At 40.9% G+C, this 13,158-nt stretch overlaps 1 long non-coding RNA gene across 2 annotated transcripts in view; it reads left to right on the forward strand.

The window, feature by feature from the left end:
• Positions 1 to 2,449: 2,449 nt before the first annotated feature.
• Positions 2,450 to 13,158, forward strand: part of LOC107783084 (uncharacterized) — a 29,358-nt gene continuing 18,649 nt past the window's right edge. For both annotated transcript variants that reach the window (XR_012694186.1, XR_012694187.1), the window contains exons 1-6: positions 2,450 to 2,596; positions 2,816 to 5,971; positions 6,048 to 6,132; positions 6,254 to 7,011; positions 11,040 to 11,109; positions 11,922 to 11,978. This is a non-coding gene — a long non-coding RNA (uncharacterized LOC107783084). The remainder of the gene's footprint in view (positions 2,597 to 2,815; positions 5,972 to 6,047; positions 6,133 to 6,253; positions 7,012 to 11,039; positions 11,110 to 11,921; positions 11,979 to 13,158) is intronic.

Below are 13,158 nucleotides of genomic sequence, written 5' to 3' on the forward strand. Positions count from 1 at the left end.
AAATGAGGGATGGCCTGATGCTACGCGTTTGCTCATTGCGATCGCGTGAGTATGACTGCGATCGCAAAGTGTTGGGTTGTATAACATCACATTCGTGTGGGCTTGTGTGCGATCGTGAAGAGGAAAATGTGGAGGCAGTGTGCTTAGCCTTCACGATCGCGAAGGAGGGCGAACCTGGGCTGGGCAGAATGTTTTAAAAGCAGGGTTTGAGTTTATTTCACCCATTTTTCACACGGTTTGGGCGATTTTTTGAGCTTTTAAAGAGGAGATTTCATCATCAAATGTGAGGTAAGTGATTTATACTAGTTGTGAGTTACATACAAGGTTTATATATGGATTTAGACATGAAAATCTGTAGAAATTTGGGATTTTGAAGAAAAACCTAGAAATTGATATTTTTGAATTTTGACCGCGAATTTGGAATAAATCATATATTTGAGTTCGTTCGGTTATGGATAAAGTTTATCTTCAAAAATTTTCAGAATCCAGGCACGTGGGCCTGAGGGTAATTTTTATCGACTTTTTGAACGGAGTTTAAAATTGATGTAAATAGGATTGTAATGAGTATTTGAGAATATATTTATAGGTTTGCACAATTATTGACTAGTTTTGGAGCGTTGGGCACCGGTTTGAGTCGTTGGAAGGGCTTGGGAGCCGATTATGAAGCTTCAGAGCGAGGTAAGTCTCCTTTCTAACCTTGTAAGAGGGAATTAACACCATAGGTGAAATAATTCAATATGTGCTTCTATTTGTGGGGGGCTACGTATGCTTGAGGTGACGAGAGTTTGTGTGTAACTACTATTATGCTTAAGTCCGGGTAGCCTAGGACCCAAAAACATGCTATACTTGCGATATTTGTAACTTTATGGTCAATTTAAATTGCTTAAGTCATATCAAAATTGGTAAATGAATTTCTAAAAGGTTAAACTTTATTTTCTTGACCGTTAAAAGAGGATTGACATTTTCTTGGATAATTGCTCCTTGATGAGTTCTTGATTGACTGTTTGATTGTGTTTTCTTTTTGTGGAACGTGTTGAACATCTCAGCAGATTAAATAGATGCATCTATGGTTCACGCTGTTCGACTCTCCGGCAGTGCACATTTTAAATATTATGTTGGATCGCTTCATACGACCTCGACATGATTTGCGCATGATTTGATTGATTGTTTTGGAATTATTGATAATTCATGTGGCCTAATTGGCCAGATATATAAATTGTTAAAAGATGAAAATAAATTTGGAAATCTCTTATTAGCAAAAGAATCGTTTACCTGCTTCATATTATTGAGTTTACAGTCGCCTTAAAAAAATCCATAATTTAGCATATTATCGGTATATTATTATTGGCCATAGTAAGTGTCGGAGTCGACCTTTCGTCATTACTTCTTCGAGATTAGACTGGATACTTACTGGGTACGCGTTGTTTTCGTTCTCATACTACAGTTGGTGTACATTTTGTTGTACAAACACATGTATGTCTAGTAGCCTTGTGGGCGCAGCAGCGTGATTGATACGGGGACTTAGGTGAGCTGCATCTTATAAGATGCAGAGTCTCCTTCAGAGTACTTGTATTTTCTTTTCTATCCAATTTGTATTCCGGACAGTTATTGTATTTTATCTTATTTCCTAGTAAATGCTTATGCACTTGTGACACCGGGTTCTAGGATGATTATGGGATATTCAGTATTGAAACTGGAAAACATTATTATTATTATGTAACATTCATCTTTTACTAGTTAAATCAAATTAAAATTTATGATTTCAGAAATATTAAAATCAAAATTAATTAATTATTTAATGTTGGCTTGCCTGACAGTGATGTCCGGTGCTATCACGACCTTTAACAGATTCTGAGTCGTGACAGTTTCTTGGAAATCCAAGAAGTAGAACACAGTTTCTAGGAGTCCAGCAGATGTAGAGTTTAGGAGTATGTCCTCCACTATTGCAGAACTTTCATGGTTGGTTGGGCTATTCAAAGAGCTGGGAGTTACAGTTCAACTACCTATAACCATGCATTGTGACAGTAAAACAGCTATTCAAATAGATGCCAATCCTATCTTTCACAAACGCATAAAACACATTAACATTGATTGCCACTTTGTGAGAGAAAAACTACAGCAGGGCCTTATTCAGGCTCAACACATCAACACCAAAGCACAATTGGCAGATATCCTCACTAAGGGTCTCGAAAAGGCACAACATTATTTTTTGCTTAGCAAGCTGGGGGTTGAAAACTTGTTCTTACCCTCCATCATGAGGGAAAGTGTTGAGATTAGTAATGATAGTGGTGGTTAGCTTTGTTAATTATCAATTGTTAGTTATAACTAACTTAGACTAAACTAGAGTTAAAGTAACTAGAGTTAGCTTTAGTACTAACTGTAGTTAGATTAGTTTTTACACATTATATATACACATGTATAGATATATTTTACACTTGGAATGAAATATTACACTTTCCCTCTCCTCGTCAAGAATATTTCCTAAGATTTATTCTCTACGACCTTCTTCTTCTTCAGCTAACAGAGTAATTCAGCTCAATCACCAAGGCAGAGCTCCAGGTGAATTCAACAGAAAAAGATGGTTCTTCAATCATAGGTAAGCAAACGAAAGGGAGATTTGGTTTAAAAGCAAACTTACCGTAATAAGCAAAGAAAGTAGTGAGGAAAAATAAAATGATGATTAATGATGGTTCCTTTCAGGTACCCATTTCACGTTTTTTAGTGTTTAAAACATGAGTGGTTTAAATTAAAGGCAAATCCAAGATTTAAACTTTATGGCTTCTATCTTTAAATTTTTTATCATTGAACTTAATAGATTGAAAGAGGAGATGGTGATTGTGGTGCAATCTGAAGAAGGTAGAGGTTGTAGTTGTGGTGATTGTCAGATCTGAAGACGGAGGAAGTGGTGGTAGTGATAATGGCCAGACTTGAAGAGAAGGGGTTGTAGCCGGAGAAGAAAAGGTAGCTAGTCACCAGCAAAAATTATTTTCAGGAAAAACTAATCATTTTCTGGCAGTAATATAAGTCTTAGGTTGTTCACACGCTTGGAAAAGGTGATAAAATTATATAGTTACGTGTCAGCAAAATGTATTTAATTGTGTGCAACATTAAATGTTCAATAAGTAAAGGTTACAGTTAAAGTGTCTAACTGAAATTTTGTGACAAATTTAAGGGTCGCCTATGTATTTGGCCTAGGATTAAACTTGAGGCTTTTAAACTTGCTATCAGATTTGGGAATTCATAGTGCTTAGGAGACTAATTTTCCAACCAACATCCTTAAAAATCCTAATAATTAATCATGAGACTAATTAAGGCATCACTCTCCCTAATTCTTCCTTCCCTATTGGTAGCTACCAGTAATCAGGGTTCTTAACTCCTAATAACCAGTTTGAAAAATGACAAAAAAAGATCTAATAATTAAAAGAGCAAGACAAAATTTAGTCGTACTATGCTTCATTAAAAAGATGTGTGAATACTATATTTTCTTAGTAGTTTGGTGAAACAATCCCATCTCTTGCAAAACACACAAAAAAAAAAAAAAAAAAAAAGAAGACAAATTAAAAAAAGAATTAGCTGGTTCCCACGATCCATATGGGTCATCTTTTAAAGCCTTTTTTCGGTAATTAAATTTTATTACCTGGGCAAAAGGTATTTACAGTTAGATACAAAAAAAAAACCTTAAAAACTGGAGAATACTCCAACTTCATTGGTCACCTATCCAGATTTTCCAGCTTAACATTTTGCCTGAAGTTACTTTACACCATATCATACACAATAATTTCTGACTATATTCTTAGGTGAACTGGAGAAAACTATATCTTCTTAGTAGTCTGCTTTGGTTTCATAATTCATATTCTTTTATCTATTTTGGATAAATTTCTAAGTATCATCATTAATTTTCTCAATTTCAGTATTGCTAACAAAATTATGTTTGGAATTAGGATATTGAACTCCAAATAGTTGTGCTATCTCTATCTCTTTTTTTGGAAATAGGAAAATTTTATTCATTACTGAGTACTAACGTTACACAAGGATGTTGTCCCATTGGGATAACAGTTTATGATCCAAAAATTAGATATAGGTTTTTATACAATCAAATTTATAGAAAAGAAGGGTTAATCACAGCCAATATTAATATTTAATAGCAGATCTAGCACTTTTATGGCGGATATTTATTGTATAGTATTAGATATGATTATCTTGAAGCAATGATTCAGTAAAATTCTATAAACGTAAAAGATAATAATAAATGATAATAAATGACTTTTGAGTAATAAATGAGACAGAATTCACCTGACAAGGGTGGGATCTTCAAATATGTTTTCTGACAGTGATGAATGATGATAAGCAGTTGAATATTTTGATTCTTCTTGGATCGGAATAGAAGAGTCAAAGAAAAGAAGGTGTAAAGTTAGGCTTTGTTTCTATCCAATAAAACGAGTATCTTGCACAGAGAATGTTGATGATTTTCTTTACAAAAAGATCTAATCCCCTTTTTTCATCCACATCTTTTTCTATTTATATAAACACATATGTTTCTAATCTCTAGATAGTACAACAGAAGAAATATATATTAGAATATTCTCTAGGTAATCTAAATCCTAAAGCTGGTCGTCACTTTGTATAGAAAGCCAATGCTCGTCCTCGTCCTCGTCTTTTGTTGAATAGTTTTGATTTTTGACCCCGACTTATTTTCTGCATCTGACCTCGACCTCTTGGAGTGAGGTTGACACGTCACAGCCTTCAAAGGCCCTATTGCCGTTGATCTGGTCAAATATCTAAGATGATGTTTTCGCCCTTATAGTTAGTCCCTCCGCTTGCTGAGGTCATCCTTAGGGACGAGCTTGATAAGTAGATAATAGCGGGTGTGGTCATCATCAGAGGCGGATGGCATGGCATTTTGTGAGTCATATGTTTCAAACTCTTGTCGTCTTAATATTCCCGGGTGATTTTTGGAGAGAGCCTGACATGGTAGAGATGTGACATCATTCATCATGATGACGTCTGTTCCTGATGCGTCACGTCAATACATAGGTAGCTTGTGGATTGGTTCTAACGTTTTGATTGCGGCTGCCATTGTGATGCATCGCTTCGAATCCTGAGACTCCTCCTTTATAAATAGGGGGATGATCACCGCAATTCGAATTCTTTCTTTACTTCCATTGCCAAAGCTTTCTTCATCTCCTTCTTAGACTCTATTTCTCTGTTCATTACTCCTAAAGTTTTTCTCCATTTTCTTAACTCTTTCCCTTCCTAAATTCCCCAAACTTCACAATCATGTCTAACTTGTCTTCTAATGTTTGGGGCGGAGAGGTTTTTTATATGAAGAGGAGATTTCGGCTACCTCACTGGCTGTTGCAGCCTTCATTCGCAGAGGAGACGCCACCACCGTCGTTGAAATAGAAGCCCTTCTCTCAATAGAAGAAATTATTCCTTTCAATCCCGACGCGAAACTGGACTTGCAATGGCAGCAAATGGCGGTGAGTGAGGTTTTTCGATCCTCTCTAACAACCAAGTATTTGGCGGAGTTCAAGGATAAGTATGGCCTTCTTAACCAAGTGGAGCTTGTGTCGCCGGTGATGATGAAGTGTACACTCATTGTCCGGCCCTCTTTGCCTACCCCTTCACCATTGGATATTCATTTCCTCTTCCCCCTTTGGTTGAGAAATTGTGCCACTATTACAGGGTCTGTCCGGCTTAACTCACGCCCTTGGTTTACAAGGTAATCAAGATACTGTCTAAATCTGTCAAGCTGGATGATGTTGAGATCACTATATGGCATTTGGTGCACATGTTCATGCCCAACTTCTATCGGGCACGATGTTGAGCATTCGACATCGTAGAAGCAAATCCCTGGTCATTAAGATTGACAACAAGTGCAGTCGACAATTTTGGCTCGACTTCTTTTTTGTCAAGACCGAGTCCATAGTGGTTGATGTCACAAACTCTCGTGAGGCTTGGAATCGTGACCGTATGTATCGCTTATCCTTGTTCTCTCATGCAGTTGTACATTTCGACATAATGAGTTAACTCTTCTTGTTTTGCAGCTACTTCTTGGAGTCTTCAGTCGGTGGCGCACCTCGCCGACTGTGTCAGGCAGGTCCTCCCTTGTACTGCGGGGACCAGAGATTGGTATGGCTTTTGGTAGAAGTATAAACTGGCTCCCCTCCCAAAAGATAACATTAATGCATTATTTTCAAATTTGTACTTGGTTTCATTATCTAATTATGTTTGTTTTCGTGTCCCCTTCCAGGCCCTGCCAAGGAGGCCACCAAGAGGAACTTGGAACCAACATCTTCTTTCAGGAGAAGGAGGGGTGTTACCTCCTCTGCGCCTGCCTCCGATTCGACCACTATGATAGTTCTTTCTTCAGCTCCTTCTCAAGTTGAAGAGGAAGAAATTTCGTAGCACGACATAGACTTGGGGCCTCGAAAGAGGAAGGCCATAGATGAGGCGCTGGTGTACTAGCATCGGTTGACTAATCTGAAGTCTCTCTTGATATCGAAGTGCAAAATGCTATGCCAGCCCGAGTCAAAGAACGTGCTGGGGCGGTCCCAGAGGTGCCTCAAGTGGAGGAAGCCGATGTTGCGGCTTCTTTGTGACATGAGGGGGGATGAGGTCGCATGGGGTTCTAAACAAAGATACCATACTTCCTGGGCGCGAGGAGGGTCCATATACTGAATTGGCTCAGGAAACTTTCCCTATTGATAAGGGTAAATACAAGATGCCTGCCGAGCAGGGTGACAAGAAAAATAAGCCCATCAACGATGAATCCATTTCTGATTTCAACCCCGAAGATCATGAGATGATCTAAAGTGGGACGACTCATATCGAGGTAAAGGTACAAGGGGGGTTGAGAACCATCACAATCCTGATAAAACACAACTGACTAAAGAACACCGAGGATGTGGTTCAGGCTTTTTGTCCCTTATGCTTGGAAACCAAGCACAGACTCTCAGGGAACTAAGTGACAACACTCTTTCCAGTAGAATCGCCGCTTTCTCTTTCAGGGTAAGTCATTTCCTTTCTCTCTCTTTCTCTTTTTTTTTGCTTTGGATTTCTTTCGATCCTTACCTTACTTGCCTTTTTTTCATTCTCGTGTAGACCGTTATTTTAGAGATTGAGAGCGTGCAGAGAGAGAAAAGGAGGATGGAGGTCCACCACAAAATGCGGAAGAAGTATGAGGAGTTTTGCGGGTGGTATAGGGAGGCTGAGAGGCGGCTCCGTGAAAAGGGTGACGTACCCGCCCTAAGAGAGGAGCTGCGAAAGAAAGACAAAGAGTTGGTTGTGTCCGTGGAGCGGCTCAGCACTCTTGAAGGGGCATTAAAGAGAAAGGACGAGGAGCTCGAGCTGAGCAGGGGCATAGAAGCTCAATTCCACGACCTTCAGGGTCGGGTCGACCAACTGCAAGGTCAGTTAAGTGAGTGCCAGTTCAAAGTGGATGGGCTCTGGGGGAGGTAGCTGAAAAATAGTAGCTAATTGATGAGGTTGAATCCTCTCGTAAACAAGCTCGAAGAAGGGATGCTCTTGTTGAGTTAGAGAATAAAAGCCTCTGTGTTAACCGGGACAATATTCGGTCGACAATTGAAGCTAAGGAGGCTAGGCTCGATGAGAGAATCATCGAATTGGAGAAAGAGAACTCTGATTTGCTTGAGCGAATTTCTGCTGTTGAGGGAGAGAATGATTGATTGCTCGAACGACCTCCACTTTTCATGCTATGATTTTTCGGCCATTCCGTGAGGGTAGTATGAGGAGTGGATCCTTGCCGAGGTTTGAGTAGAGGTGGTTCGAGAGTTGGGTCAGACGATCTTTGTCTTTGAGACGACCTTGAAGGAGGCTTGAGTTAAAGCTCGTGAGGCTCGGTTGGCGTGCAATTACGACCCCGACATGCCTCAGCCTGATGCAGAGGATGATGATGAAAGAGGCCTCCCTAAGCTTAAAGACAGCGCATGGTGAGACTCCACTTACAACCGAGGCGAGGATGAATAGGGTGATGGAGACCAAGGCAGTGACAATCATTAGACCTTCCGCCCTTGATTTGTTTTAGCTTTTGTAATTTGTACTTTTTCCTTCTCTCTCTTTTAGTTGGCGTATTTGTGTGCCTTTGTAAAGACAACCTCTCTTATCTTTGCATATTTTTGTTTTGGTGATCGTGTGCTTTACTTTTGCACTTCTTTCCTTTGTTGATGCCCTCAGGGTTGCGATGATCGCGTGGTTGGGAAGTTTTACTCAAGAGGGTTGAGTGGCCACATGACGGGGAGTTTTATTTAAGCTGATTGAATATATATCTTTTTAGTTAAGGCGTGGCCAAGGGCCAATAGGTTTTATTCGAGCTGGTCCAACATACTTTTTAGTTGAGATGTGGCCAAGGGCCGAGAGTTTATGTTCGAGCTGGTCGAACGTATCTCTATGTTAAGATGTGGATAGGGGCTGAGGAGTTTTTTTCGAGCTAATCGAGTGTATATCTAAGTTGTGATGTGGCCAGGGGCCGAGGAGTTTTGTTCGTGCTAATCGAATCATACCTCTAAGTTGTGCCATGGTGAGGGGCCGAGGAATTTTGTTCAAGCTAGTCGAGTCATACCTCTAAGTTAAGACGTGGACAGGGGCTGAGAAGTTTTGTTCGAGCTAGTCGAATCATACCTCTAAGTTGAGAGACTTAGGAGAGCAGTTTCTATAAACATGTATCTCATTTATTTCAATAACATTGTATTGATTACATCATTTTGCCAGAGGCTTTTTGGAGAAAATTACAAGTTTTGGGTACTGACTGGCACTTTAGTCCCAATCCCAATATATCTAGTCCCTTCATTGTTCGACTCAGTGATTTTTGAGCGTTCGGGCAATCAAATATGGTTGTTCTCGCATACTTCACCTTGAAATGTCCTGTCCGCTACCTCGTTAAAAACCTCCTTGAGAAAACCCTGTGGGGACAAAACGCAAGTGAGGGAAAAAGAGTACAACTTACGCGACACTCCTTGTTTTTTAGAAGTTGAAGCATTTGAGGTGGTTGATGTTCCAATTGTTCGATAAGAGCTTTCCTTCCAATGTCTCTAGTTGGAGTGAACCCTTGTATGCCTTGCATATGATTTTGTACAGTCTATCCCAATTGGATACTAATTTTCCTTCTCGGGGATCTCTTCCTGCTTGGGTCTTGGCTTTGAGCATGTAGTCCCCTATCTTGAGTAATTGTAATTTGGCCTTTCTGTTGTAGTAGCATTCTACTTGTTGTTTCTATGCGACCATTCATACATATGCCATGTCTCTCCATTTTCCAACTTCATCGAGGTCCTATCTTTTGTTCTCGTCATTGTCATTACCACTCGGTTGTGTACCTTAGGCTGGGTTCTCCTACTTCGACCGGTATGAATGCTTCTAATCTAGACTAAGGAGTAAGGTGTCTCTCTTGTACTCATTTTTGGGGTTATCCTATGTGCCCACAACACTTCTAGAAGTGTCTTCGGCCACATTCCCTTAGCATCTTCGAATCTCTTCTTCAGGATGTTCAAAATCGACTTGTTGGAGGATTCTTCTTGCCTGTTGCCAGCGGGATGGTACGAGGTTGAGAGTATTCTTTTGACATGCCACATTTCGAGAAACTAGGTGGATTTTCTCTCTGTGAATTGGGGTCTGTTATTGTAGCTTATTTCTTTTGTAATGACCCGGCCAGTCGTTTTGAGAGTTAGAGCCCTGATCTCCTATTAACTGCTTTCCCCGTATCTTTTTCTACTATTGTGACTTGCTGGGAAGATTCGTTTTGAGTTTCGGAGTGTTTTGAGACACTTAGTCCCTAAATGGAATTTGAATCTTAGAATTTGAACCACAGTTAGAACTGTGTGAAGACGACTCTGGAATGGAGTTCCCTCGATTCCGTTAGCTCCATTGGCTTATTTTGGGCTTAGGGGCGTGTCCGGATTGTGTTTTTGAGGTATGTAGCTCATTTAGGCTTGAAATGGCGAAAGTCAAATTTTTGGAGTTTTGGGCTGGTAGTGGAAATTTTGCTATAAAGGTCGGAATCCGATTCTGGAAGTTGAAATAGGTCCATAGTGTTGAATATGACTTGGGTGCCAAATTTGGGATTAATTGGATGTGGTTTGATAGGTTCCGACATCGGTACTGGAAACTTAAAGTTTCAAATTTATTATGTTTGGATTGGAGGGTAATTTGTGTTTTTAGCATTGTTTGATGTGTTTTGATGGCTCAACTAAGTTCATATGATATTTTAGGATTGGTTGGTATGTTTGGTTGATGTCCCGGGGGCCTCGGGTGTGTTTCTGATGCTCAACGAATTGATTTGGGACTTATGCAAACTACTAAAGTTGTTGCACCTAGTGTTTTTTACCTACGCACTTTGGGGCCACCGGTGCGGAGCCGTAGAAGCGGATATGGGCCTGGTCCAGCTAGGTCCGCAGATGTGGTGAGGGGTCCACAGAAGCTGAGGCGTAGAAGCTGTTGGGGACCGTAGAAGCGGACTCGCAGGTGCGGCCTAGAGCTCGCAGATGCGGTACCAGCCCACTTAAGTTAATTCCGCACCTGCGATGTAATTTCCGCAGGTGTGACGTTAGCAGGTGTGAAGAAGGGTCCGTAGGTGCGGTTTGACAGGCAGAAAAAGGGCAAAATCAAGGGTATGATTTCATTCTCCATTTTTGGGCTTAGAGAGCTCGGATTGAGGCGAAATTTCGAGGGATTTTCAGAGGAAGCTTGTGGGTAACGATTCCTTACTTGATTTTGGTTGTATTTCATTATTGTTTTCTTCATTTAATCAAGGAATTTGGGTGAGAAAGTTGGGAAATGGGGAAAAAATTCCCCAATCAAATTTTTGAGTTTTGAGTGGGATTTTGACATCAGATTTGGATAATTTTCAGTACGAGTGAGCTCGTGAGTGAATGGGTGTTCATAATTTGTGACTTTTACCCGATTCTGAGGCGTGGGCTCGGGAAGGCTTTTTGGGCGTTTTTCTAATTTCTTGCCTTAGCTTTGATTTCGTTAGCTAGATTAGTTTCTTGTAGCTATATTTATGTTATGTAATTGGTTTTGGCTAGGTTTGGGCCATCCAGAGGCGGATATTCGTAGAAAGAGCATTATTACGGATTGATTTGAGCTCGGTTCGAGGTAAGTGGCTTGCCTAACTTTGTGTGGGGAAACTCCCCTTAGGATTTGATATTGTTTGATATATGAGCGCCATGTACGTAAGGTGACAAGTATGTACACATGCTATTTAATAAAACTTCGTTTTCACTAAGTCATAACCTTTTTTCTCCTTGTTTGAACTACAATAGAATACGTAAATACCTTGTTTAGATTAGAAAAGCATGCCATCGTATTTTAAACACCTATTTAAACTCTCTGCAACATGTTTAGTGAAATTACTTGTTTTCTTTGATGTGAACTTAGCCTAAACTGTAGGTCTCCTTGCTGTAACTGTTGGTTATATTGCTTGAGCTACATATTTACTTTGGGACTACAGAATGGTATTCCGGGAGATCCCCCTGTACTGTAATTTACTTTGGGACCGCGGAACGGTATTTTGGGAGATGCCCCTATACTGCATAGTTACTTTGGGACTACAGAACAGTATTCCGGAGATCCCCAGTACTGCATATTTACTTTGGGATTACGGAACGGTATTGCGAGAGATCCCCTTGCACATTTATGTTTGGGACTACGGGACGGTATTCTGGGAGACCCCCTGTTGCTATAACTGTGTTCTGAGCTGTTGACTTTCATTGAATTTTATTCCTGTTAGATTTTCGTACTTATTTTTCTGTAATATTTTCTTTCTTTCTTATTTCATTATATTTATACTAGTAGGGCTCTGACCTGATCTCGTCACTACTCGACCGAGGTTAGTCTTGGCACTTACTGGGTACCGTTGTGGTATACTCATGCCCTTTCCTGCACATGCTTTCCGTGTGCTGATCCAGGTACTAGCTATCAGCCTCGAGTCTAGTTGTGTGGTTGCTGCTTCATGAGACTTCAAGGTACATCTTCCCGCATCCGTAGACCTCAAAGTCCCCTTCTATCCCCTATGTTCGTTTTATTTTTTTCCTTAGAAATGATGTATAGAACAGTTAGGACTTCTTAGAAGCTTGTGACATTGCGAAATTCTGGGTTTTGGGAAAGATGATTATTGTGTATGCCGAGTGGCACCGTTTCTGCTTATTTATTTTATCTGTTAGCTGTTATCCTTGTGTTTTCATTTCATTTCCGCAATATTAGGCTTACCTAGTCGTAGATACTAGGTTCCTTCACGACAGTTCATAGAGGGAGAAATTGGGTTGTGACAAGTTGGTATCAAAGCTCTAGGTTCATAGGAGTTCTGAGTCACAAGCCGGTTTGTTAGAGTCTTGTGGATCGGTACAGAGACGTTTGTACTTATCTTCGGGAGGCTATGGAACTGTAAGGAAAATATTCACTTCTTTGATTCCTTGTGGTGCGAGATTATTGACTTCGAAATTCTAAACTTCTATATTCTATTCTCCCACAGATGGTGAGGAAACGTGCTACCAGAGATGACCAGGCACCCGTGCCCCCTGCTAGAGCCGTCAGAGGCCGGGGCCGGGGTAGAGGCCGAGGACGTGCATGCGGTGCAACTAGAGCACCCGCACGAGCTGCTACAGAGGAGCCACCAGTAGCTCCAGCCGGAGCACAGGCACCTGATATGCCTACTACTACTACTACTACAGCTCTTCAAGAGACCCTTGCACAGTTCATGAGCATGTACATCACTCTAGCTCAGGCAGGGTTGATTCTCCTTACTGCAACCATATCTCAGGGCGGGGGAGGAGCTCAGACTACCGTCGCCTGCACCCCAGAGCAGCGGGTTTAGGTTGATCAGTTCCTAGAGGTTATACTAGTGCCGCCTACAGTACCAATTCAGCCCGAAGGTAGGACAACAGCTTCAGAGGAGGAGCAACGGAGGCTCAAGAGGTACAAGAAGTATGACCCTCCTATATTCAGTGGTCTAGTATTAGAGGATGCTCAGGGATTTTTGGAGGAGTGCCACCGTATCCTCTGCACTATGGGCTTAGAAGAGTCGAGTGGGGTTTCTTTCACTACCTTTCAGCTTCGAGGAGTAGCCTATCAGTGGTGGCGTACTTATGAGTTAGATAGTCCGACTAAGGTAGCTTCCCTTTTATGGACTCAGTTCTCGAACATATT

This window comes from Nicotiana tabacum, chromosome 8 (genome assembly GCF_000715075.1).
Source record: "Nicotiana tabacum cultivar K326 chromosome 8, ASM71507v2, whole genome shotgun sequence".
Taxonomy (NCBI): Eukaryota; Viridiplantae; Streptophyta; class Magnoliopsida; order Solanales; family Solanaceae; genus Nicotiana; species Nicotiana tabacum.